Below are 25,723 nucleotides of genomic sequence, written 5' to 3' on the forward strand. Positions count from 1 at the left end.
AGTTTGAAGCTTAGCCTGTCTATAAAAGTGCTGCAGAAGTCCTGCTTAGGAGGAAATGTATCAGAGAGGAGGAAAGAACTTAACTAGACATGAGGAAGGCTGAAAAGACTTTGAAGTAATAGTATCTTGGAAATATAACTTATGCTAAAGAAAAAATGTTTTGTATCTGTTGGGGGAGAGGGGGGGATAAATATGCCCTGAAGATAGTAATTTATAGCTCAACATACCAAGGCTTAGGGAACAGGAAAAATCTTGGTCTCCTCCACCTGCTAAGTCCTAGAAGAACTATTTTCTTGTCACATAATCATTTGTGTTGGAAGGGGCCTTTAAAAGCCACATAGCCCAACTTCTTTGCAATGAATGGGGACATCTATAGCTAGATCAGGTCATTCAGAACCCCATCCAACCTGATGCTGAATATCTCCATGGAAGGGGCAACCTGTTGCTGTGCTTTACCACCTTATTGTGAAGAACTTTTTCCTTGTATCCAGTCCAAATCTTCCTTCTTTTAGTTTGAAATAATTTCCCCTTGTCCTATCGCAACAGATCCTGCTAAACTGTCTTACTCTTTCCTGTAGCTCCCCTTTAGATGCTGAAAGGCCTCTATTAGGTCTCCCTGAAGCCTTCTCTTCTTCAGGCTGAACAGCCCCAAGCTAAAGAGGTTGAGATGAAGGATTTTGGAGATGAGAAATGAGAGTAAGAAAAAAGACATTGAATTTCACAAAATTGTCTGTGCAATAACTTAGAACACCTAAGACCTTGATGGTATACTCTCTGTCTACTATGCATTTCATGTCTGACCACAATAATATTCTTTAAGCTTTCTGCTCTTATATTTCCAGTATGCAAAATGAAAATAACAGCATAGAGAGAAACAAATGTACACTTATGTTACGCCAACTCTTACCTTCTATGCTCCCTTGAAATTTGAAGAAGCTATTGCACAGCTCTAGTTAGATAACATTATTTCTTTTTTTCCAATGATAAAGACAGGTTAAGCAGAGGGACTGAATAAAAAAGATCAAATATATTGAAGATTGTATGTGGCTTTAAGAAGATAGAAAATAGGTAAGAAATTGATAGTTACAATATACTTCAAGTTTTATTGGGTAAATGGATAGGCTGATATACCCGTACATTGAGCTATCACAGGTCTCATACTATTCTGACTTGTTAGTTCTGTTCTTCTCTGTGGACATTCAGGTGATTTATTACAAACCCTGTTCAGGTTTGTGAGGACTTTTCTTACCTGTCCTCTGTGCCATGTTATAACACGAACTGCATTTTGAAATGCAGCTAGATTTGAAAGTAGAACAGGTATATTCATACAGAATTGCGAACTAAATTAGTCTTGATTTGGGCTGCCTCAGCTGTCTCCATACTTTCAAGCTTTCCACAAATAGTATAGCTGTGAACATAGGAAAAGTGAACAGGCATTTTATTCATTCTCAGAAAACATGATAAAAGGTAATTAACAAAACAAAGACAGTATACTTAAACTTAGAAGGAAAAATTTGAAATCAATACAAAATGTGATGAAATAGAATCTCGAGGGTAGACAACCTTAGATTCTCTTAATCTATATGGTTAATGAGAATCCATGGAACTGCTTTAGGTATTTTGAAAAAATTATTACATAAACAGTCATGTTTTGAGTCTCAAGGCAGTTATTAAGACCACCATCTGATGAATCACTGGAGCATGTTAAGAGTAGGAAATTATTCATGCTTAAAGGTGTTACACACTCAAGTTTTACTGGCTCAGGAGCTAATATTTAGAGGTAGAAAGACAACACAATCATGGGTAGATTCTTTCTTTTCTCCGAAACATAAAATGAAAGTTACTGTCAAAGGCAGAATATTGCAATAAATGAATCACTGGCCTAATCCAATAGATAATTCAAATTGTTATATTTCCCTTTAATGAACAATTTTTCAGTCTTGTTTTTCCTACTTGTGCAGTACACAGTGACAAACTGTGAGCCTTATCTCCTGCAGAATCTGTTTGACATCTAAAGATAGAGAAGATGTATCCTCTAGGAAATGTAAATGTGAGATTTGAACATACAATGAAGATTACCTTTTTTAAACACACAGCATTCTAAATTTTAAGTAGGTGGGTGAGTCATATCATTCTTCAGCAATGATATCACTAAGCTTGGAGCCCAAATGTTGTTCTCATTCCTGGCAAGTAACTTTAAACAAAGAATGTATGGTTTTCAAATGTTCTTCAAATTCAGTAAAAAACATTTATGCAAACAAAAGCTGTTGTTGTGTCTAGAAACTGTTGTTTATCTTTAGAGTGGAGCCATGTTAATAGTTTTAAGATGCTAAAATGTGAGGTCATTGATGCACAGAATAATCAAATTCTGATAATCTTTCTGCATAGTACTGTCATATTACAACCTGAATTAGGACTACGTGCAAGAGAAGGAGAAGATTTGAACGCTGAATCTTCGTGCTCTGAGTAAGTTGTGTAAAAATTAGGTACCAGAGAAGGCTTTCTATTCTTACTTTTCATGGAAGGTTTCTCTAAATAAGTATTTCTAGGGTATTTCTAATTTTTAGCTATGTTTTCTGGAACGTGTAGAGAAAATATGTGTAATAGCTGCATCAATATACAAGTGTTCCAATCTGATTAAACTGATATCTATTCAGGAATCCTGAAAGCAAAATACATTCAGCAGACATAACGAGTCTTAGTTCAGAGTTGTTACTGTCACTATCCAAATCCATTAATTTCTCTGCCCCTAACAGCTAATGGGTAGAGGAGAAGTGAGGAATGATGAAGAAAACCAAGAACCATATTAACTTTTCATAATTTACAAGTCTTCTCATGGAATAAAGTCTATGCAATTACTCTGTATATATCAGTTTATCTGCATTGCTCCCCTAATAAGTTGGCACTCTTTAGGCATTTTTAATCATGTTTAGCTGAGTAGAAAAGGTTTCATTGAGAAGTTCTCATGAGTTTGAATATAGGTAACAAGTTGTTTTCTTTTGCAGGAGGAATTTTTAACAGGTTTAGCTGAAGAAAATTTGCATCTGTATTTGTCTCCAATAAAACTACATGGGGTGGGAAAAGAATATAATTTCTTCAACCATGAGAAACACCCACAGGAGTTTGTATCTTTTTAAACATCTGCTTCAAATAATGACAAGGAAAAAAATGCCAGAAACCAAGTTTAGTTTTGCTATTTTAATGTAACTTGTCTTAATATTTATGTAGTGTCCAGGAAAAATGACGAGAAGAAAACAAGAAAGGAAGATTGGAGGAGAAAAGAGAATTGGCTGTGATTAAAGAGAAGTTTTAAACAGCGGGTAGATAGAAGTGGAAACAGTGGATAGATATATGAAGTAGATTTTCTTTTCCAGATAAAATTTTCATCTGTGTATCGAAACATCTTTTCATCTAAATGTCATTGTAATGTTCAGTGAAACAAGGGAACATTTGTACGTCAGCTCCATACAATAGTGCTGTAAAGCATAACTTCCAGGCTATTTGAATGGCTACCAAGGCAAGTAATACACAAGTCATTTCTGAAGTAATATACAAACAAAAGTAGATTGTTACATCCCATGGGTTGATTATCTATTGCTTTCATTTGTTTTTCTATGTTATTAAAGTCTCAAAAGGCCTTATGTAGGAGAAAGAGAAAGGAAAAACATTAAAATACAAAAGGAACAGAAAAAATCTGAAGTAGTAACAGGGGGGTGGGAGGAAATGTTAAATGAGTATTATAATAAAAATAACAGCTATTTATTGAGAGCAAAAAACTCTTGGTGGGGTAAACATTGTATTTGCAGAACTAGAAAGTTTTAAATTCTTTTGGGAAGAGTTTAGGGTTTCAGAACGTAGTACTGTTTTCAAAATTTATGCAGTGTTGTGGGGTTTTTTGTTTTTTGTTTTTTAATAGCCAAAGTTGCTAATTCTCTCCTCATACTGAATCCATAGCAAGGAACATATAAAGTGTAGTTCTTCCAAAGACAGGTATTATGCATTCTTGATAGTGGCATGAGAAGCAGGATCATTGTTTTTCTATCAGTTCAACAGGATAAAAACACTCCCAGCTGCATAAATAATGCCAATAGACTGCAATAGACATAGGAGGAAAGGTACTATTGTTTAGGAGACAGGCAAGATTGTACTTTTTCCTCTGCTGCTACAATACAGCACTGCTTCCCAGTTGAGTTAGAATATTCAAGCTTGATGTGGCTCTGGGCAGCCTAGTACCTTTATCTTTTCCCCTCCTCTTTATCTAGTGAGGATGTATACAATACATAGTATGAATTTACTGCTGGTAGAAAAAGCCAGTCTAGTGGTTGGTGACCCTGCACATAGCAAGGGGGTTGAAATTAGATGATCATTGTGGTCCTTTTCAACCCAGCCATTCTATGTTTCTGTGATTCCGGACTATTGTGGAATGTGAAGAACATATTTAAGACTCAGTGTATGTATTCCCTCCTCAGCAATAGTATGGATACAGTAGCATTGTTACTAGGTGAGGCAGCCATGCAGTTGTAGATGCTACACAACTTGTCATTTAGAAAAGCAGGATTTTCTTTTGTTATCTTCCATCTTATGAAATGATGTTTACTCTGATTTAATGACAGAATCAAAGATCTGATTGCTCATATTCAGTTGCAACAGTAAGTATAGTAGACCTCTTACATACAAAAGTGCATGGTGTCACATTCCAGTTCACAGATCTGCTCCCAGCAATTAGAAACTAATATACTTTCACACAGCATGATGCCAAATCTGCTTAACATCAGAGCTGCCAGAATTAACTAAACATCAGTCTGCAGTGCAATCTTCCTGGTGTGAAACTGAAATTATGCTGTCTATCTGGATTACTTTTTCTGTTTCTGAGAATCTTTGAGGGAACTGCATAATGCAGTTTGCAATGCCAATTACTAAGTGGATTGCTAATGTTTTTTTTATAAAATTATCTGCAAAATAATGATGAATAGTGCTTGCTTCATACATACTTTTGTCTCAACTTTGGAGTCTTAAGAAGTTTTAGGCTAACTTGGCTTCGGCCAAGGCTGAGAAATTGGTATGTTATCTCTCTCACCCAGTACCTCTCATATCAAAATTCTCTGCCATCTAATTAAGTAGCAAACTTAGATCAGAGATGGTCTTTCTTTATCCAAGTACCTGTCATCACAGGCCTTAATGGAAGTTAATTATGTTTTTGGATATTCATGTGTCTGTTGAATCTGACCCAGGTAGCAAGAATGTACAAGAGACAGAAGTGTGACTGCATGAGGGGGGGAGGGGGAAAAAGGTGTATTATACAATCCATTTTTTCCTGCATTTTTTCTTTTTCTTTTTTTTTTAAGCCTTTCCTATTTGTCTTGTAAGACATCTTGTTTACAAGAATTTACCAACCTAGCTAGAAATCAAGCAGGAGTTAAATGCAAAAGGTAACTGTTGAAATTCAGTTGCAGTAAAATAGAACAAGTGTGAACAAATGTCAAGCAAGAAATTCTAATATGCCAAGGTAAAAACTGTTTAACTGTTTTGCACATTTGACAGTGCGCTGCATACACAATGCTGGCATATTGTCACTTTTCACTAGTTCCCTAGAATGTCACATAACATTAGTGATTCCCAAGGAAGCAGCATTTCACAGTGGGAAGTATTTGCCATCATTTGCCAAGGCAATTCATGATCAGTTACCCCTAATTAGGTTTTATAGCTGACTTTTCTATTGTCTTGGGAATAGTTGTTACCTGATATTGAAATGCAGTATGAATGCAGTATGAAGTTACAGTGTTTTTATGGAGAAAGGAGGGATTTTTATTGAGATTCTGAACTTCTAAGGAAATCTTGAGAAGATTCCTCTCTTTTGGAAATGTCTTGAATCTCACAGGGGCACTGAAGAGGTAGGTAAATTATATTTCAAACTAACATTGAAGATAAGCCTGTCGGTATGATAGGGTGTGGGGTACTGAATATCTGCTTTTCTATGCAGACAAATCAAACTCACAGCACCTTTCAGTCTAAAGTGGTTACAGTACATTGGAAATTTAACTAATAACCCAGTCCCAACTTTTTTTCTCTATAGTTGTATGTAATTGTAACATCTGTTATATTACAACCACTAAAGGGCAAAAAGTTATCCACTCACGTGCACAACTTCTATTGCCAAAGGCCCAGCAATTGCCCCTAAAATATTCAGATTTTCATCTGGTTGCTATAGCTACCTCTTTTGTCCATGCTGAAGCATACAGTAAGAATGCTGTAATTGTAGCATGCTCCCTGCTGTCTTAAGTAGTTTTCACAGCACTGTTTTCAGAGTGTTTGTGAAGTATACCATATGGTTTCCGCACTTGAGAGCTGACTGGACTCTGGTTATTACCAAAAGATGTGAGCAACATATCTTCACAAACTTGTGTTCTTTACTCCATACCTCCTAGTTGCATTAAGGGGTAAAGAAGTTTGGCAGAAAAGAAACCCCCTTCATTTCCAGCTTGTCCTCAATTATCAGAGGGGCGGGGGGGTGAATGGAGTTAGACTCTGAGTGATACCTGATTAGGTTCTGCAAGTCTGATTGCGTTTGAATGAGGTATCATGGCTACCCTAAAAGGAGTTTGGTCGTGCTCAGTGAAAACTCTCAAGGCTAGATTAATGAAGAGTGCTGCTTATTGGAGCAACAGAATGCAAATTATTTTCATAAAATCGTAGAGTTGTTTTAATTGGCAGGGACCTTTAAATGTGATCTAATCTAATTCCCATGCAATGAACAGGGACCTCTACAGCTAGATCAAGTTGCTCAGAGCTCTTGTATTGCCAGTGATAAATATACTGTCCGCAGAGCATGTGCGTGTACCAAGAATGTGAATAATACAGCTGACCAGGAACACATTAAACTATGGAATAACTCTACAGAGATTTCTAAATTTTCCTGGGATGCACTTAGTATGTGCAAATCTTACCTACTAGGTGCCCTTTTGGGGAGGAGGAGAGGGCTGGTCCCAGAAGTCAGCAATATCCTCCTGACTCACCTGTGATGTTATCTTCCCCAAGTACCTCTTAAGCAATTTTTATACTATTTTCTTACTTTCAGGTGGAGCTTGAGCGACTCTAGTCATACCTATCTTTGTTGCAGTTGGTGCTGTGGAAAATGGAAAACTGTTGACTCAGGATGACAGCTATGGAATCAATCTATCAGTTTCGTAGTACCACTGAGTTCCTATCCCTGCTGCATTAGCACAGGGTCTGGTCCATGATGTCTGCACTCCATTTTACCCTCCATGCTGTATCTCTTAGAGTCAGCATACCAAGCTGCCGTAGTGTTATTAACATTTAAGGCTGCGAGTTTGTCTTGCTTAGGGAACTGTCATGGAACAGATTCCTTGCATATTCACCACATTCCACCCTGGAGGTTTCCTCAGAGCTGTACCTTTTCTAAAGAGGTGGCCATCTCAATCAGTCACTACCAATTACTCTACATAATCCATCCTGTGACTATATTCGCTCAATCTTCACAATATTTAGAAGAAATTGAGGACTGAACTCAAGTGGTTCTTGGGCTGCTCACTATTTACGGGGGCAGGGAGGAGCACACCATTGCACTCCTGCCATCGGTTCATTTTTGCAGAAAATCTGTAGTAAAGTAGCATTCATTAAAATAGAATAAAATGAAATTGATTTTTCGGCATGTGTAAATCTGCTGCCACATCCAGGACAGGCTGTGACACTAGCATTAGTAGCATTAGTAGCACTAGCATCCTTGTACGCCTCTTGAATTCACTTTCTAGTGAATAGCTCTGTTCAGAATTAATTTTTTAGGGATTATGAGCCAATGTGATGCGTAAAGATTAGATGACAGTACAGCTGGTTATGGACACTGGCTGTGGGTATCACATTTAAAATGCTAGTTTAGCTAGTACAATTACTTTTAAATCCCATAATCCCATTCAAATTGAAGGAGGAAGAAGAGACACAGTTAAATGCTGTTGGGTTTTTGGGGTGTGGGTTTTTTGTTTTTTTTTATTTTTTGAAGATTTTTTACTCTGCCTATGAAAATTTCAAGCAATAGCTGTGCGAATTTGTTTCCCAAACAAGTTTAGCCTTCCAGATTTCTAGATTTTCACAATTAATCATTTATTTCTTTATATTTCATTATATTCCCTTCTCATGAATTAAAGAAAATGAGTAAATCATTTAATTGTACATTTTCAGTAACACTTGTGATTTTGGCTCACAAAATTGTGCATTAGGATGAAAGTAAAAGGCTAACAGTTTTCCAACAGGGAGGAGTAAAATAGTGGTATACAAATTTGACTGACATACATCAAATATTAGCAGCAGCTACTTTTACAAACTAAGATATCTAATATTAAAAACTGTATCAATAGCATGCCTATGTCGTACAGCAAAACTGCTGGTGTAGACTGAAGATCAGCAAAACCATGTCTGTGCTCTGGAAGATGTTGTCTTCTAATTGAGCTGTGTGTGCAAGTTTCAGAAGCAGAGAATGGCTTATTCTGCTTTGAGAATCTCTCTTACTGCACAACAAACTCTCTTTCCTGTTTTCTTGATCCTGAGTGGAAGTTTAGAAGATGGTAATTCAGTTGCATATCTATGCAAGGAAGTCAAATGGAATAAGGCATTCTATTTTCTTGAGGATCTGACGTATAAAAGTAAAAGGTGCAACATAACTTTTCTCCCTTTCAGACTATGCACCCTGAACGTAAATGAGCAGGATTAAGAGTATCTTGTTGAGCTGAATACTGAGCTCAGCTTCAATTAGCACACTACTACTAATTTGCAGTGAATGCTGCCCATATATCAATTTGTATTTGACAAAAGTGCTAAGATAGCAAGCAGGGTTTTCTGATTTTCTGAACCATTATTATCGGAGAATAAGAATACAAAGTCAGTTTTGCAATTGTGGTCACTGGTAAAGTTTGGTAGGAGTCTGTGTCAAGGTCTACTCTACTAAACATATTCATAAATAGCTTAGAAGTGGGGGTGAATGGTGAATGGAAAAGGTTTGTGGAAAATACTCTGCTATTCAAGGCAGAAATGAGAAATCAGTAAAGAACTTATTAAAGCTGAGATGCAAAGTATTAAAATGACAGTTGAAATTCAGGGTAGAGAGATGTCAAGTGATACACACAGTGAAAACAAATGGAGTCATGTATAAAATTGAACCAGCTGTTACCACTCAAGAGCAAGATTCTGAGGTTATGATCTTTAGTTTCATGAAAGCATTGATTCATTGCTCAATGACATACAAAAAAATAAATCAACTGTTAGGCATTTCCAGAACTGAAAACAAAACAGAACACCACTGTACCACCCTCAGCATCTATAGTTCAGCTGTGTTTTAAATGCTGTGCAAGTTCTGATCCCTTGATCTCCAAAAGGAGGATATTAAAACTGGAAAAAAGTTCAAAAGAAGGCAAAAATGGTGTTGAAAATATGGAACAGTTTTTACCAAAGGAGACTAGGCATTTTTAACTTGGAAAAGAATGACATAGAGGGCTGATGATAGAAACTTATAGAATCCTGAGTTTCATGGAGACTCTCTATGGGGATGAGATATTCACTGTCCCTAGTCATACAAGAGTGAAGGTCCATCACGTTAAATAGACTAAGATATCTAAGCATTACATGTGCTCAACATTTACATGTATTTTAAGGGAGAGTGGACAAACACGTTGTAGAGAAACCCACTGAAGTTTACTAAGTAGAAAAATTCCATTAAACTCTGGAAAGAACATGACCTGAATATAATTGAAGGCTGAGGGACTATTAAGGGAAATTAAAATCTGCTCTGTTGCTCCTATTACTTACTCTTCTCTGAGAATCCACTTATGGCTACTGTTAGAGAAAAGATACTAGGTAAAGTATACCTTTGGTTTGAATCCATAGATGTGTTTCTTCTGCTCAGCTCCAGATGCTGAATGCTTGTGCTGGGAATATATGAAGTGCAAACAATTTTTCTCTTTTCGAAAACAGTAAGGATTAATGTTACCTAATTAGAATGATAGCCATAAAATCATAGAATCAGAATGGTTTTGGTTGGAAGAGACCTGTAAGATCATCTAGTTCCAACCCCCTGCTATAGGCAGGGACACCTCCCTCTAGACAAGGTTGCTCAGAGTCCCATCCAGCCTGGCTTTGAATGCTTCCAGAGAGGGGGCATCCACAAACTCACTGGGCAACCTGTTCCAGTGTCTCATCACAGTAAAGAATTTCTTTCTAATATCTAGTCTAAATCTACCCTTTTCCAGTTTAAAACAATTTCCCCTCATCCTATTGCTACCTGCCTTTATGAAAAGTCCCTCCCCAGCTTTCCTGTAGGCTCCCTTCAGGTATTTTAAGGCCATTATAACATCTCCCAGAGCCTTCTCTTCTCCAGGCTGAATAGCTCCAACTCTCTCAGCCTGTCCTTGTAGGGGAGATTCTTCAGCCCTCTGACCATCTTTGTGGCCCTCCTCTGGACCTGCTCCAACAGCTCCACGTCCTTCTTGTGTTGAGGGCCCCAGAACTGGATGCAGTACTCCAGGTGGGGTCTCACGAGAGCAGAGTAGAAGGGCAGAGACACTTCCCTCGACCTACTGGTCGTGTTTCTCTTGATGCAACCCAGGGTACTGTTGGCTTTCTGAGCTTTAACTGCCGTATTGCTGGTGCATGTTGAGCCTTTCGTGTACCAACACCCACAAATCCTTCTCTTCTGGGCTGTTCTCAAGCCATTCTTTGCTCATCCTGTATTTATGCTTGGGAGTATTCTATGTTACTAGGCTATATAGGTAACAAAGAAGGAACTTAGAGCTGATGTCAGGGAGCCTGTCTTCCCAATGTGACTGAATTGCAATCAGGCATATATACCTCGTTGTATCTTACGTCCTTGAGAACTTGAGCATAAAATATCACACAAACAAATTAGCAAGTTATGATTCCAGTAAAATTATATTGACATCTGCGCTTTAGTTAACTATTCTATGAATGTGCTATCTTGTTTATTTGGGTACAATAGTGCTCTCTGCTTTTGCTAATTCACTGAGGATCTTACGACACTTCAGAACGTGTAAACCTTCAGAATATCTTTTTTCCTAAAAAATCAACTGTTTTTCTTTATTCAGCTAATACTCAACAAAAAATTATGTGGTTACTTAATGAATATATTTCTTAAAACCTCAAACTAAACAGTCTAAGACCTAGAACAATATTGCTGTCCAAGATTATATTAATGCTTTCAAATATTTCTTCTAAGAATTTATGTATGAATGGACATTCTCAGAGCATATGCATTAGATTAACAGTCAGTCCACCACAGCTACAGTGCTTTATATACAGTTCTTTAATGAATTCCAGGGATTTCAGAAGAGTATATTTTACAGTGTTAACTTCAGCTTAATGCTATTATAGCAATTAATCCTTTTTTATTCAAGCTTATGAGATTTATGTAAGTTTAGGACCTTAAAGATAACATTATTGTATTAGCATAAATCTACAAAGGAAGGGATAAGTAGTCAAGAAAAATCTGGTAATTCGCTGTCTATCTAGATGCTACCACACTGCTCATCATTAGCATGCCCGAGTTCATCATTAAGTAAGTCTTCTAGTTAGCACACTAGGATTCTGAATTACACCTAAAACTTACTGACTAATTAGAAAATAAATACATGTATTTATATACATATCTAGTATATCTAGTAATCCAGTACAAGATTACTGATAAAATCCAGAATTTGTTTTCTACATCAAGGTATTTTGGTTGCAGTGTATTCTAATCCTCAGAAATAATATTGTATGGGGCAGCACATTAGTTCTTAACGTCAGATACATGTGCAATATAACAATGTGAGGTACCACAGTTTTTTTCTTGATCTACACATCTAGTAAGTAATAAGGTGCAGAAATTCAAGATTTTTTTAGTTGGAATACTGAGAGTATTTCTAAAGTTTTGAATGAAGGAGGGAAAACTCACTGAGAATTTTCTTACCATTTCAGTATGTCCAAAAGTTGAGTCAACTCTAGAAATACAAGCAATTTAGATAATCTTTTTGTTCTTTTGTTTTTTTCTTTTTCTCTTGCCTTAACAAATAATTTTATTAGTCAGTGTTCTTGATAGCATATTTAATCTGTTAGCATATTACTTCAATCGTAAGACCATAAGACAGAGTGCGTCAGTTAGTCCGTATTGGCATTCATTGAGGAAGATTCTTAATGCAGTTTGTCACATTAAATGAGGGTTGTCGTGTTCAATTAAGAGCATATTTCAGGTACTTAAGTTCATGTTCAAATTCCCTGCAGCATGGAGATTTATTTCTTGAAGAAATGCATGCCACTTTTGACATAACCAGTTTCTGTTTTGCCAGCAGATGATATTTGTCTGGATCTGGGCAAATTGCCAAAAAGCATCTGCTATATTATCCTTCTGTTATTAAAAATTTGCTCTTAGTACATCAGAGGGTTTAGCACAAGCAAATCTGTAGTAGTACAGACAAAACATAGCACATTTATTTTTCCTGTTACACACTGGGAAGACAAATTTGCTGTTTGAAAGGAGACGCAGCATAATACAAAAAGAGTTGTATTAAAATTACTTAAGGATGTTAAAGGTTTTTAATTTTCCTTTAGGCTAAGTAAAAAGCCTGCTGGACCTTTATAGACATGTGACAGTAACTGTGCTGGAAAGAAAAGTCATGAATTGTAGTGCAGCAGAAGTACGTAAGTCACTCCAGAAGTAATGCTTACTATTTATTTCTGTGGAAACTACAATAGATACAAAGAGCAGAATAACACCATTTGATAGAGCATATTCTCAGCTACAAAATGCTGGTTTTCAACATATTCACCACCATCAGCTATGCATTATCTCCAGCCATGAACAAGAGAGTCTGCATGCTACACTTACACACATTTACAATGCGACCCACTATTGCTGTCACCACTGCTGAAACGTACCACCCACTGTCTCACTGCATTCACTGCTTGGTCTTCATAAATGTTCAGCAAGTGTCAAGGAATCTCGAGGGGTGCCATTTTTTCTGTCTAGAGGAATTCAGTGACGCCCCTTTTTTAGCTGCCTCTCTGCTGCCATCTGTCACACAGCAACAAAACGTACCAGAATATTGGAGGGAAGGTTCAACTCTACTGCCATAGCTCCAATATCCGCCTCTGATATTGTGGGCTAAAATAATAAAACAGGAGGCAGTGCTTTCAGGGCAACCTCATATAATGAACTAAGTATGATGGAAAGAACATAAAATTAAGAGTAAAGACATTTTACACATTAATAAATAGCATCCAAGAATAACACATACATGGTTGATTATTATATGAGTACATACCAACTGCCTGTTAGTTTTCATTTCCTCTGAAGGACAAATCTGTATTAATGTAATTTTCCTACATAAATACATATTTTGTGTTTTGCACGGTACTAGCTAAAGCTTGTTATTATCATGCATACTAAATGAAAGAGGCTAATGAAATAGGAAGTTGTCAGATCCCACATGATGAATTGTAACTTCAGGCATTTCTGTTTAAATCTCCCTGCTAACCTGTTACCAATTAGTGACATCTGGGACCAGATTTCTTTCATTTAAAGCAGAAGCTTTTGGAAGTTTTGTCTCTTAAAAAAAAAGGCATAAAAAAGGAGATGGGAAGTGTAATAACAGAAGAAACTTTAAATCCAAGTCCTGTATACAGTATCAGAAGCAATGTCAGAATATTTTTTAAGTATCACAGCTAAGTGCAATGCTTTACACCATCGTGTATGAAAGGTCTGATTTTCGCTAGGATTTCTTTAAAGCCTTTTTTAACATTGTTTTGTTTTATTTTATTTTATTTTCTACCGAGATGAACTGCAATATCTTCGAAGAAACACTAGTAAAATTTCTATCTTGCACATAGAAAGAGATTGGATATTTACCTCCTTTCCAAGAGTTGGAAATCCTCTTGTATTGTAAGTTGGCACAGTTCATTTGAAATGAGTGCAGCCATAAGGATTTACACAGTTGAGAATCTTGGCATGCATATATTTATATTGCCTTTGCATTGTTAGTGCTAATACCACTTCTGTTTTTCTTCACACCATGTATGATTTTTTAGACTAAGCATCTGTTGTCTTTCAATGAAATTATGGCTGGAGTGAAGGAATCCTGAGGCAAAAACATCTAATTTGCTGAACTATACAAGTGATCTTTTATACATGAAATCTTAATTTTGAGAGAGCATTAACCTCTCTTACCTTTCAGCTGGAACACAGGAAGTTAAAATTTGAACATAAGAAGTTCCATACAAACATGTAGAAGAACTTCTTTACAGTATGGGTGACAGAGTACTGGAACAGGTTGCCCAGAGGGGTTGTGGAGTCTTTAAAAGAAGATATTCAAGAAAGATCTTCTAAAAGAAGATCTTCTAAAAGAAGATATTCATATTCATATGGAGATATTCAAGACCTGACTGCACACCTACCTGTGTGACCTATTGCAGGGTACCTGCTTTAGCTAAGGATGTGAATGTGATGATCCTTTGAGGTCCCTTCCAACCCCTGCAATTCTGTGATTCCATGTTATGTTGAACCAAAGACTAGACAAATGTAAAAATACAGATGCATAAATACACAAACATGCAAAAAAGTATATGTTCAAGCTTAGCAATTCTGTGGTAATAATTTAAGTAAATTCAAGTAAATTATTTGTTGGTGTTCCAAAAAGTATATACACTTTTCTTGTGATAGCTAAGAGTGCCTAAGTAATTAGTTGCATATATGTAGTATACATGCTGTAATGACAGATACAATCCCACACTGCAAAGGAAATGTCAGGCCAGTGTCAGATGTGCAGTGGAAAACAACAAAACATTATACTTTTGAGTCCACTGAAATACAGAAGGGAACACCATGAAAATGCCTCCAAATAATGTACAACTTGGGTGGTATATGGTAATGCAAAAGTCAAAATTAGTACTCACAAACTAAGTAAAACATGAGCCAGACTCTGAGCCTACTCACGCTGGCTATTTTCTTTTAAATAAAAAAAAGTAAAAATTTTGAAGAGTGTCATGGAGGACAGACATAGATGGACAGACACAGATCACTGTGCAGGTTCAGGTACACAGGCTGAAAGGCACACAGGTGTAAGGCCCTTGTAGTCAGCTACTGTGTATGTTGCTCAGCTGTGGCTGTTAGTAAGAAAGAGGATGTAAACAGAACTTTTTTTATATTTCTCTGGATAGAACTGAGGAACTTTAAAGTGAATTTATTAGTCGGTGTCCCACAAAAGCATAGTAACTGTGGAATACTGTAGTTGTGTAACAGCCAAAGCGTTCAATAAAATGACTGCAAAGAAAAAAATTGCAAACAAAACAAACAAAACAAACGATTAAAAACGATAAAAGAATACCAGGAAGGAAATGTTTTAAACAACAGCAAGTACTTGAAATGCATGAAAAGCACAACTGTTTTGTCATTCTTTGGCAGTATTTGTAGATGGTTGTTACAGATGGTTGTTCCTAGACATGATAGAAACTTCCTCTAGAATCCATATTAGTTTAAAATAATAATAATTCTAGAAAGAAGTACTTTAATCTTCTCCCATCATTATATGCTTGGACTCAAAGGTCATACAAGAATGAAGATCCTAGAAAAACATTTAGAAAATACTGTGAATACTCAGAGTATACTCAAAAGAGCCCATGCTGAAAGCAGTATAAGGGTGTTAAAGTCTTTCCAATAAATACTTTTGGGCCTTGCTAACTTGCTAGCATAAATAGTGACACTTGTGTTTAGTCACAGTTCAGTCCCCTGTCCAGCCTGGCTGTGCTCTAGAAGCTGTCATGTCTTTCAAACAACACAGTTATTTCATTAGTCTCCCATCTGAAACGTTCCCAGGCTGATGATAAGCTGTCAACAATTTCAAGAGCTTAAGGCTTGATTATTTTAACTGGCAGCTAAGACAAATATTACATATATTGTAAGAGGAAGAGCCATGCAAGAAAGAAAAAAGGACAGATGAAAGGAATTCTTTAGGCTGTTATCAAAAAGTTTGCTGCACTTGCCATTTATTTAAAGCATGTTATTACTATTATTAGTTATTATTTATAGCAGGACAATATATAGAGGTCTGTCTCACAAATGGGATCCCACAGTGCCATATATTCTAGCAGCATAAAGCTAATGTCTGTGTAATCAAGTAAGGGAATAACTGTGCTTTGTATAGCTGTACCTGAAATTTAGCTAACAATGAGTAATAGTTCCAGTGATGTGACAGCATGGTATTGAAATAAAAACTAGCAACCTGTATAGCTCCCTGAAGCCTATGTATATTTGCTCTTATAATTAGCTCTACTGCATAGATTAAAGTTAACAGGACATTTTCAGAGAGTTGCAGGGTGTCAGTTGGTGGGAGATGAGTAATTGCATTGCAACTATATATATATATTGTTATATTTGCATTTTTGTTTCCATTTTCTTTCTCTGTCTCAGTAAATATCTTTCATCTCAACAGATGCACTGTATTTTGTTTCCAGTCCTCTCTCTCATTCCTTTGGGTGGAGTGTGAGTGTGTCTCCTTAGATTCTAAATATCAGACAAAAAGACATATTGAATTAACACCTTTCCTAAATCTAGGTTCACTTTTAGACACAAAAGCAATGCTGAAGTTATTATTCATAACTTCTTCTCCAAAACTGAGTGAAAAATCATTAGTAGCTCTAGCAAGAATTTGTTACTGGGAAATGATCAGGAAAACAGGAGAGATTGTGCTGACATTTCTAGTAATGGTGGCTTTTCTAAAGGAGGAAATAGCTCACTGTGACAACAAATGGACTTCAAACTGCATGAGCTGTCAGGAGGTCCAGAAGGAGGCACTAGGACTATGCACATGGAAACAGTTCTTTTGACCCTTGATGGATTGTGGCTAATGCTAACTTTTAAATAGCAGTTGAGAAATAGTAATGAAAGATTGCAGTTCCCAACTTAGCATTACAAAGTGAAAAGCATGAGTGAGCTTCTCTGTTTAGGACACTTTGTATAACCCCAGTCAGTAAAGAATTTAAGGAAACCTATAATTTCAGGTGTGTGAATAATCTCACTGAAATTAATAACATCTAATGAAGTACTTTGCTATATTAAAATCAGACTATATACCATCTCACAGGAACAAGTCTTCAATATTCCAATAGCAATATTCCAATAGCAATAGTTTATTTCTGCAATGGTTATTTGCAAACTTAAAGGTATTCTTAGCTTTGCCGTTTTAGGGTAACATTTTCAGAGAGCAGCAGTACTTTTAACACTCACTGGAAAATTCTTCAGAGTTCAAAAGAAAAATCTGTTTAAGCAGCTTCAAAGACTATAGAGAAATACAGACATTTTATTCAATGACACATATCTGAATTCACTGTGCTTAGGAAAGCCTCTTAAATGTGAAATGTCCTCAGTATATCATTCTGGGGCCCCCAAAACAAGAACAATACAGAGCTGTTGGAGTAGGTCCAGAGGAGGGCCACAAAGATGGTCAGAGGGCTGAAGAATCTCCCCTACAAGGACAGGCTGAGAGAGTTGGAGCTATTCAGCCTGGAGAAGAGAAGGCTCTGAGAGATGTTATAATGGCCTTAAAATACCTGAAGGGAGCCTACAGGAAAGCTGGGGAGGGACTTTTCATAAAGGCAGGTAGCAATAGGATGAGGGGAAATTGTTTTAAACTGGAAAAGGGTAGATTTAGACTAGATATTAGAAAGAAATTCTTTACTGTGATGAGACACTGGAACAGGTTGCCCAGTGAGTTTGTGGATGCCCCCTCTCTGGAAGCATTCAAAGCCAGGCTGGATGGGACTTTGAGCAACCTTGTCTAGAGGGAGGTGTCCCTGCCTATAGCAGGGGGTTGGAACTAGATGATCTTACAGGTCTCTTCCAACCAAAACCACTCTAAGATTCTGTGATTCTGGAGAATATTAATGGTTGGATTTTTAGAGTTTTTTTTGCTGTATGACTATACTGCTATACTTTCTTTCAATTCATTCTGTTGAATGCAGAGATTCTTGTTGTCTGGTTATAGTTCAGCACCTGGTTTTCAGTCTTTGTGTGGTAATTAGGAGATGGGCAGAAATAAGTCATGCATAATGCCTTTGGATTATGGATCATTATGCCACCAAACCATTCATGATTGTAAAGTTTATTTCAGTAGCATAATATGCAGTAAAAGGTCAGATTGTGATAGATATTAATGCCCTATCTTCACTGAATGGAACAAATAAAATAGCATTGGCATCTGGTATTTCTGCTGCTAGGTGGAACAGGTCTGAGGAGTAAGGCACGTTATAAGAATAACTAAATAAATTTAGAAACTTCAGTAGATTACTGAAGTGGATCTGAGTCTATGGTGGATGGTGCAGAAATTTTATATGTGTATCTTTGTGTATTATGTCTTAGAAGTTTTTTTTTTCTCTTCGGATTACAAAGTCATCTTTCTATTGTGATGAGAATAAACAAGCTGAAACATACCAAGTGTAGTAATTAATAGTCTGGTGTAAACACATAATTATATCATCCCTAATTTTGATAGCTTCAGGAGATACGAAAATAACATAGTAATGCATCACCAAATTCTGATTATTTTAAGTGTATTTATGGTGAAATGTCAGACCTGAGGGCAAAACATTTCATCAGTGTACACTTAACAACATGAGTTTTCTTCTGTAACTGAGAATTACTTTTAAATTTCTATACAAGCAAAACTGTCATTGAAGCCTTCAGGAGATATGACTATGTAGGTCCTTTCACTTATAAAGTGAGAAGGTATGTTTTACTCCAGGGTATAATTCCGGGGAATATTTATGATGCTAATTTTGTCTTAAGGATTTGGCAAATTCTCAAGAACAGCCTTAGTAGTTTGCAAGGTCTGTTCAGCTGAATCAGAGTCTTAACTATGGCAGGTCAGTTTCATAGCCAGTCTTGATTTTTGCTATACGGAAGAGTTAACAGCAGTACTGGCCCCACTGAAGTCAGTGGGAATGTTGCCAATGATTTCCATATAGCCAAGATTTCATTTGTCTTTAGCAGAGCTATTAAATACAGTATATAGCATAAACTGAGGAAAAAAAAGAAAGCTGAAAATAAGGAAACGTCTTCTGGATTCATGATAATGATTTTGTAAATAATTTTCTTACTAGATTTTTCTTTATAAGATCTAAGACAATTTATATTACCCTCAAATAAATAGTTAATGACACCTTCTTAATGAGGAATCTAAAATATTAGAATAATACTATTTTTTGACTTGCAATGAAGCTATTACTTACACACATAAGTTAGATTGTTGTAATGACTGGCCTGTATGTTTGTGGAACTTTTCAGAAGTAAAATTATGGAATAACAATCCAAGCAAACGTATGTACCTGCTATTCAGATGGAAATTTCACTGTGCCTGTACATTTCTATATTTAGAGAAAAGAATATGAAGGCTATGCTGAACACTAACATTACTCCAATACAGATGACTGTATATAATATGACGTTTTTAAATAAGAGCATCTAAGCTAACGTTGGACTGAATCACTTCACATCACATGCATGTGAACTTAATGGCTCACAGTTGCTAATTCCTAACAGCTAAGTTAGCAAGTTTATAACAGCTAACTCTAACATAAGCTGCACCTTATGCAGCTTGTTGAATTTTATGGAGCTCAAAATGTTTTACAGGTCAGGTTATTCTTATAGATAAAACGAAGCACGGGATTGTAAAGTATTTTGCCAAAAAACGTCTCATAAGCCAGAGAGAAAGCTGGAAGCAGAGCCTCTATTAAGGACTGCTCACATGTGTTATTTACCAGGCCATGTTTCTTCCAGAAAATTATTTCTTGAACAGATGGGTATTGCAGGGTGTGGAGTGTCATTTTTTGAGAGGAGACCGAGCATGGTTTTTCTACTTCCTTTTAGAGTAAGTTGCTGCTGTCTGTATGTCACATCCTTCTATACATTGCACTGGTGACTGTTCTTTCCTCTAGCTGGAATATCTCACTGATCAAGTTCCAAAGTGTGACTAGATCTAAGAACAATTGTAAGATTATAGTCAAAAGAATTAAGTAGAAGAGTGAGAGAAAATAGTTTGCTGGAATAAACAGGTAGTACAGGGCTGGTTGGTTAGGTCTCATTTTCAAATGGAGCCTCAATTCTACTGCTAGGTCTACTTCGAAAATTCAGCAAGGACCTAATATGGGAACATCACAGTAGTCACTGACAGATAGAAAACTCAATTTTAATGCAGAGCTAAAAATAAATTACAGTACTCTAAAGATTCTGGGATAATCCCCACATCTGGATAGGCTGTTCCTAATAATGTAGTATATACAGTTGAAAATGTCTACCTTGATTACTGTGAACCATAGGGTACATGTAGCATGGGATATTTTAACCTGTTTGTGTTCATTTAATGGGCCTGTTGGCTTTTGTTTTTTATTCTTTTACAGCTGCTACCATCTGTTGAAAGACAACAAAATGTAATGGAAGATAATGGGAAGGTTCAACCTCTCCTGCCATACAACCAATGTCCACCTCAGACATTGTGGGCCAGCATAATAAAATAGGAGGCACTACTTTTGGAGCAGCCCTCATGAAATCAGGCCACCAAGGATGATCTCAGCTTCCTGAGACAAAGACATCGCAGCCCAAGTCTGTAAAGTCTATAACGTGGCAGACAAGTAAATGAAGTTTGGGAATCTCTGTTTAGGAATCCAAGGCTAAGGAAAAGGAACAGACACAGCCTATGAAGCTAAAGGAAGAGAAGGAAACCCAATGTACATTGACTTGTTGAAGAGGTTTATGAACATTAATGCTCTTTTCTGCTGACTGGCTGCTTATCCTGAGTTTAAATCTCAGTCTTTATTGGGAAGATAAAGGTTTTCTGGCAGGATTGGGACTGTTTGCAGATGGATCTCTTTTTTCCTTGTTAGACTTATCAAAAAAACATTCATAGTAAACACAGCAAATTCATAAAATAATGAAGTAGCAGTGAAAGAAATAAACTTTAAGTGACCACGAGGAAATATAGAAAACTGCATGTCCCTGATTTTGAGCTGTTAATTACTCTGGAATTTTATTTATGAAAATCTGAAATGTCTTGTATTCACTTGTGTATTTTCTCCTTTTTAAAGATCACATGGTTACATACTTGGATATTGTTTTTGTTTGACAGGGATGGAGCTCAGATTTATCAGAGATATCAGAAAGGGAAATGGCTTTTTGCCAGAATAGCCATTTACTTTATTGATGGCTTTTCCCCAATCTTTATAATGCAATTTTATTTTTGTTTGAACATTGAAACTAACTACTGGCACAGATACTGATAGGCAAATTTAAGTCACGCTCCAACAGACTGCAGTAAAAATAATGACTGATCCATGCTGTTAGATTTCTGTAGGCCCCAGGCAGAATCTAAGGCATTGTCCCCTCCAAGCCATATATGCATGACTCATACTGCTCTACATCTTATGTAAACTGAGCCCAGCCTTCCTAAGCCTCAGGGCCTGGCCTTGACTGTTCACACAGAAGACTAGCTCTTCCTGGAGTGACATGAGAGAGTCTAGAAGGGGGAAGGAAATTTATGGAATGGGGGAGATCTGAGAGACTGCAAGGATGCATCCCTAGAAGGAGAGCCAGGAAATACCTCATGAATGTCAGACTGACTTATTCCTGAATTCTACAAGGAATGCCACAAGGGAAATGACATGAATCATCAAAGGATTCCTTTATCCCTCAATAAGCTCTTCCTTGTCTTAGAAGAAGCCATAATAATAGAAAGCCATTATCTCTTCTGAGTGTCCAAGATAGCTATATATATATGTTTTTCTCAATCAGACAGAAAAAAGAAAATAGGCAACTTGCAAAATGAATATCAACTCAAAAATGGATAAAAACTCAAAATATTTAGAAGAAATTATGTTGAAAAAGACTCAGGGTTGAGTCTCAGTCTGGAATATTAAAGAAAAAAAAAAGTTGAATTCCGCCTCAGTATTAACAAACTAATCCACTCAAAGAAGAAAAAAATGTTGAGAGATCTATCCAGCAATGAAAGGTTTTCTCAGCGTGAGGAAAGCTCTATGAACTATCCTCTCATGTATTTGAGCTATAGAGAACAACTACACTCCCTGGTTCGAATGCAAGCATCTGTATTGCTACCGATATGGTATAAGTGGCTTGGGCTATAGGAATTCACATTATTTTACTTATATGTTTATATACAGTATAGCTATATATTTGTATAAAGAGCAGTTCAATTTTAGGATGGTTAAAAATTTCATCTGACATTGCAATTATTCTGGAAAGATTCTTGAGCCAGATTAGCTGCAGGATGCCATACTAAACCAAATGGGATATGGGATGGTTTCCAGGTCAGCCTTCTTGACGCAGCTGGAAGCACAGTTTAGGGAACAGAGCAGGCTCCCAAGCATCTTGTCTTCTTTTGCTCATCTAGGGCTTGGCACAATTCAGGCCAGTATCTGTTTGGTATGGATTGATTTTGAGGAGCCTATGGCTTGGGGTACAAACTGGCTTATCTAAAAGGAGATTTATTACAAGCTAATCCCTAGTGATATGAACTGTCCACAAGCTGCATTATCTAAGTTATTTTGATGGTCACTTAGGATGCATAAAGCACTGAATACATAGTGATGGAGTGATGGTAACTTCACCATGAGTACGAGCCCAGATATCTATCAAGAATTTAACTAGATTGATATAGTTCAAAATAACAAATAAATTGTCATCTGTGATGACAGTAACAATTTTGAAAGATAACTCAGAATTGTTGTGCATTCATTTTTGAAAATTTTGATGTGGATTTTCTGTAAAATGTGTGTTGTACTTCTATCAGAGAAATTAATGCCCAAACAGGACAGGCAAGAAAATCAGAATGGTGCCCATAAACCTCGAAAGTCAGTTTCTAGTATTAAGTTGCTAAAAAATATACATAGGCCAAATTTCCAGTGTTAAAATGATTATTTGACACAGTTGTTTCCATGTCTTTCACAAAGAGAAAGCTTTATTATTACAACTATATTTTAATTCAAAAAAGATTTAGGTAGTGTTTTTTTCAGCAAAGAAACTGAATGCCAGTTATACTTCACACATACCAATGGTTGGAATTAATTTGCATGGATCATCTGTACTCCAATAACTACGGATTGATTAACTGTAGAATTTGGGGTCTTACTTTAATGCTGGGAGATAGACTCCATGGACTTTGCTTGATCATTGTGCATTCATAGCAGTGAGTAGAGTATTACTCTTTTTAAGAAAGAAAAAGAGGCCTTTTTATGCATCTTTATTTTAGTGTATTTCCTTAATGAGAAGAAAACATTGCTTCATTTTTTTTTTCCATCGGGGCCAAGAAGTTTTCCTTCCTTCAATGGACAGATTTAATTTCTAGGTACATTTATTTTCTTCCCTGCAGCAGGGAAGATAGAAAAATTTCCTTTCCTTTTAGTTTCTCACAGCTTCTGGACAAGTGAGTCGAGGGCAATAAGAAAGCAGGATGTCAGAGCTGTAGTAAACCGGAAAGGCTGAAAGGCTGGGAACATGGGTAAGCTTTGTTCACCAGGCCTTACACAGGCTTGTTAAAGCCACTTCAAGAACTGCTATTCCCATGAAACTAAGTAGAAAAATGACAACTGTGAACCTGCTGCCATAGATGGTAATGGGTTTGTTGGAGCAAATTGAAATTCTTTGTCATTCTTCTCGATTGTATCTACTCGCAACAAGACCCTTGGAAATGACTTATACAATGATTTGTTACACTGTCATTACTCGATAATCTGAGCTTTTGCAAATGATTTTTATTCTTCTGAAGTAAAAATAAAATCATAATTAAAGAATTTGTTTGTTTTAAAAGCTACACAAAGGATTACAAGGCTTTTGCAAACAGATGTAAGAAAAAAATGTGGTTGTGCAAAATGTTCCCTCCCATAAGCCCTTACTTTTCATGGACTTCCAGGAGCTTTGAACTGAGCACCAACTGCATGGCTTAGCTCAATAAAAAGCTTGGGGTCAGTAATTAGAATCACGTGTGCTTGAAGCCACTGAATCTGATTGTAGGTGAGAGTATCAATTTATACTGGAGATATGTATTAACATGAAAAAGAAAAAGGCAACCAAGAGCTACTATCAGATCTTCAGATGGCCATAGCTGTGAGGGTTTCTAGAAATATTTCTTAAATTCTCAGTTGAGTTTGCCTCATTCCTAGTAAACAACTTGTGGTGGCAAACTAAGCAGGAAGAAGGAATTCTTACTCTACAGATGATGTTAATCAGGGTAAGCCCATGTGTGGACTAGCTTTTATGTGTGACTTTATATTGCTTCAGTAAAACTGGTGAACTTCTTTATATTCATCTTTTATCAGGTTTAAAGTAATGTGAAATAAGCCACTGTAGAACTGACTCTAGGGTTTCTATGAGGAAACACTGCTGTTCCAGTTAAGCTGGTGCAAAATTTAGACAAGGTGTGATCTTTGTTAGTTGCCTCCTGCAGCTGTCTGATGTGTTAAAAACTGCAGCTGGGAGGTTGTGAGGAAACTGCCTAAGTCCCACTATAACTGATGCAAGAAGACTTGAAAACAGGGCATTTAAAAAAGAGACAGAAATTGACAGGCATGTGTAGAAAAGGGAAGCAAAATACCCCTGAATAAAGTCAGTTCTCCATCCTTCCTCAACTTTTTTAAACTGTCCCCTACAAATGAAATAGGGGAGGAAAAAAAGGGGGGAGAGGGAGAAAGAGAAAATAAACAGTGGTCAAGAAAGTATGACCTGAGCATGATATGTTATGGCACGAGAAGTAGGGATAGGACTCAGTTCTTTGATGTGTCTTCCTGCAGCAGTGAGGAGGCATCGGTAGAAGATGGATGAAGCTGGTTGCAGAGGGAACAAAATGAAATGGTCTTTCACACAGGCAGTGGAAGATTGGTGTAAATCTGTTGCCAAAGGATATTTCAGATGATAAAGGTTTACGAGAACTCACGGTGAGACTGGATAAATACCTGGAATAGGAATTCACTGAGGGCTACTAAGTACACAGAAATTACGTTGCTCTGAGGAAATGTTCCAAACTCAAAGCAGCTGGAGGCTGGCAGGATAGCTGAGAGAAGGCTTTCCTTAGGTTTGCCCTTCCTCTGGTGATCACTTGCAATCATTGCTGAGGGCAAGCTATTGGATTAGTTGGACCTTTGGCCACATGGCCTCGTGTTCTTTTCTAAGGAAAGAAGAGAGCAAGTCACCAGGGGCAGAAAAAAAAATCCACATACTTTCAGCTCTCATGTGTCTTAAATGCTGTTTTCCAGTTGGATGTTTTGAGGAGAGATACTCACACACATTGAGTTACTGAGTGCTCACAAAATGAATAGTCCAATCAGAGTCCCCTGTGGCACAACTGTAAAAGAAACATAAAGTAACTTACAGCTGTTCCTGAGTAAAACCGATGGCAAAGTGGAGTGGAGCAATGAACTCCCTGTTTGTTTCCACATGTATTTGCATGTAAACATTGTCCCCGCATTATCTGAAAGATCTCGGCAGCAGCATAACCAACTAAGCACCTCCAACCCAGCTTTGCCTTTGACCACTATCAGTGTTTGTGTTCCTGTTTAAATAAGATAAGGAGGTGGGGGTCGATAGAGCAGAGCTGTCTGCCTCACCTGGGTAGAAATTCTCATCCTGATATTTTTTACCAGAAGTAAGAACGGTGGTGTTTCGGTTTTTTTTTTT

General features: G+C 36.9%; 2 long non-coding RNA genes across 2 annotated transcripts; both read left to right on the forward strand.

The window, feature by feature from the left end:
* The first annotated feature begins 988 nt into the window (after positions 1-988).
* LOC109365598 lies at positions 989-3,793 on the forward strand. Its single transcript, XR_002111296.2, has 3 exons — positions 989-1,068; positions 2,389-2,466; positions 3,006-3,793. It is a non-coding gene; the product is annotated as an uncharacterized LOC109365598 (long non-coding RNA).
* A 7,468-nt stretch (positions 3,794-11,261) lies between these two features.
* On the forward strand, positions 11,262-21,950 carry LOC109368613. The gene is made up of 3 exons (XR_004161199.1): positions 11,262-11,575; positions 12,607-12,692; positions 20,443-21,950. It is a non-coding gene; the product is annotated as an uncharacterized LOC109368613 (long non-coding RNA).
* Positions 21,951-25,723: the final 3,773 nt, after the last annotated feature.

The sequence above is a fragment of the Meleagris gallopavo genome, chromosome 1 (assembly GCF_000146605.3).
Source record: "Meleagris gallopavo isolate NT-WF06-2002-E0010 breed Aviagen turkey brand Nicholas breeding stock chromosome 1, Turkey_5.1, whole genome shotgun sequence".
NCBI lineage: Eukaryota > Metazoa > Chordata > Aves > Galliformes > Phasianidae > Meleagris > Meleagris gallopavo.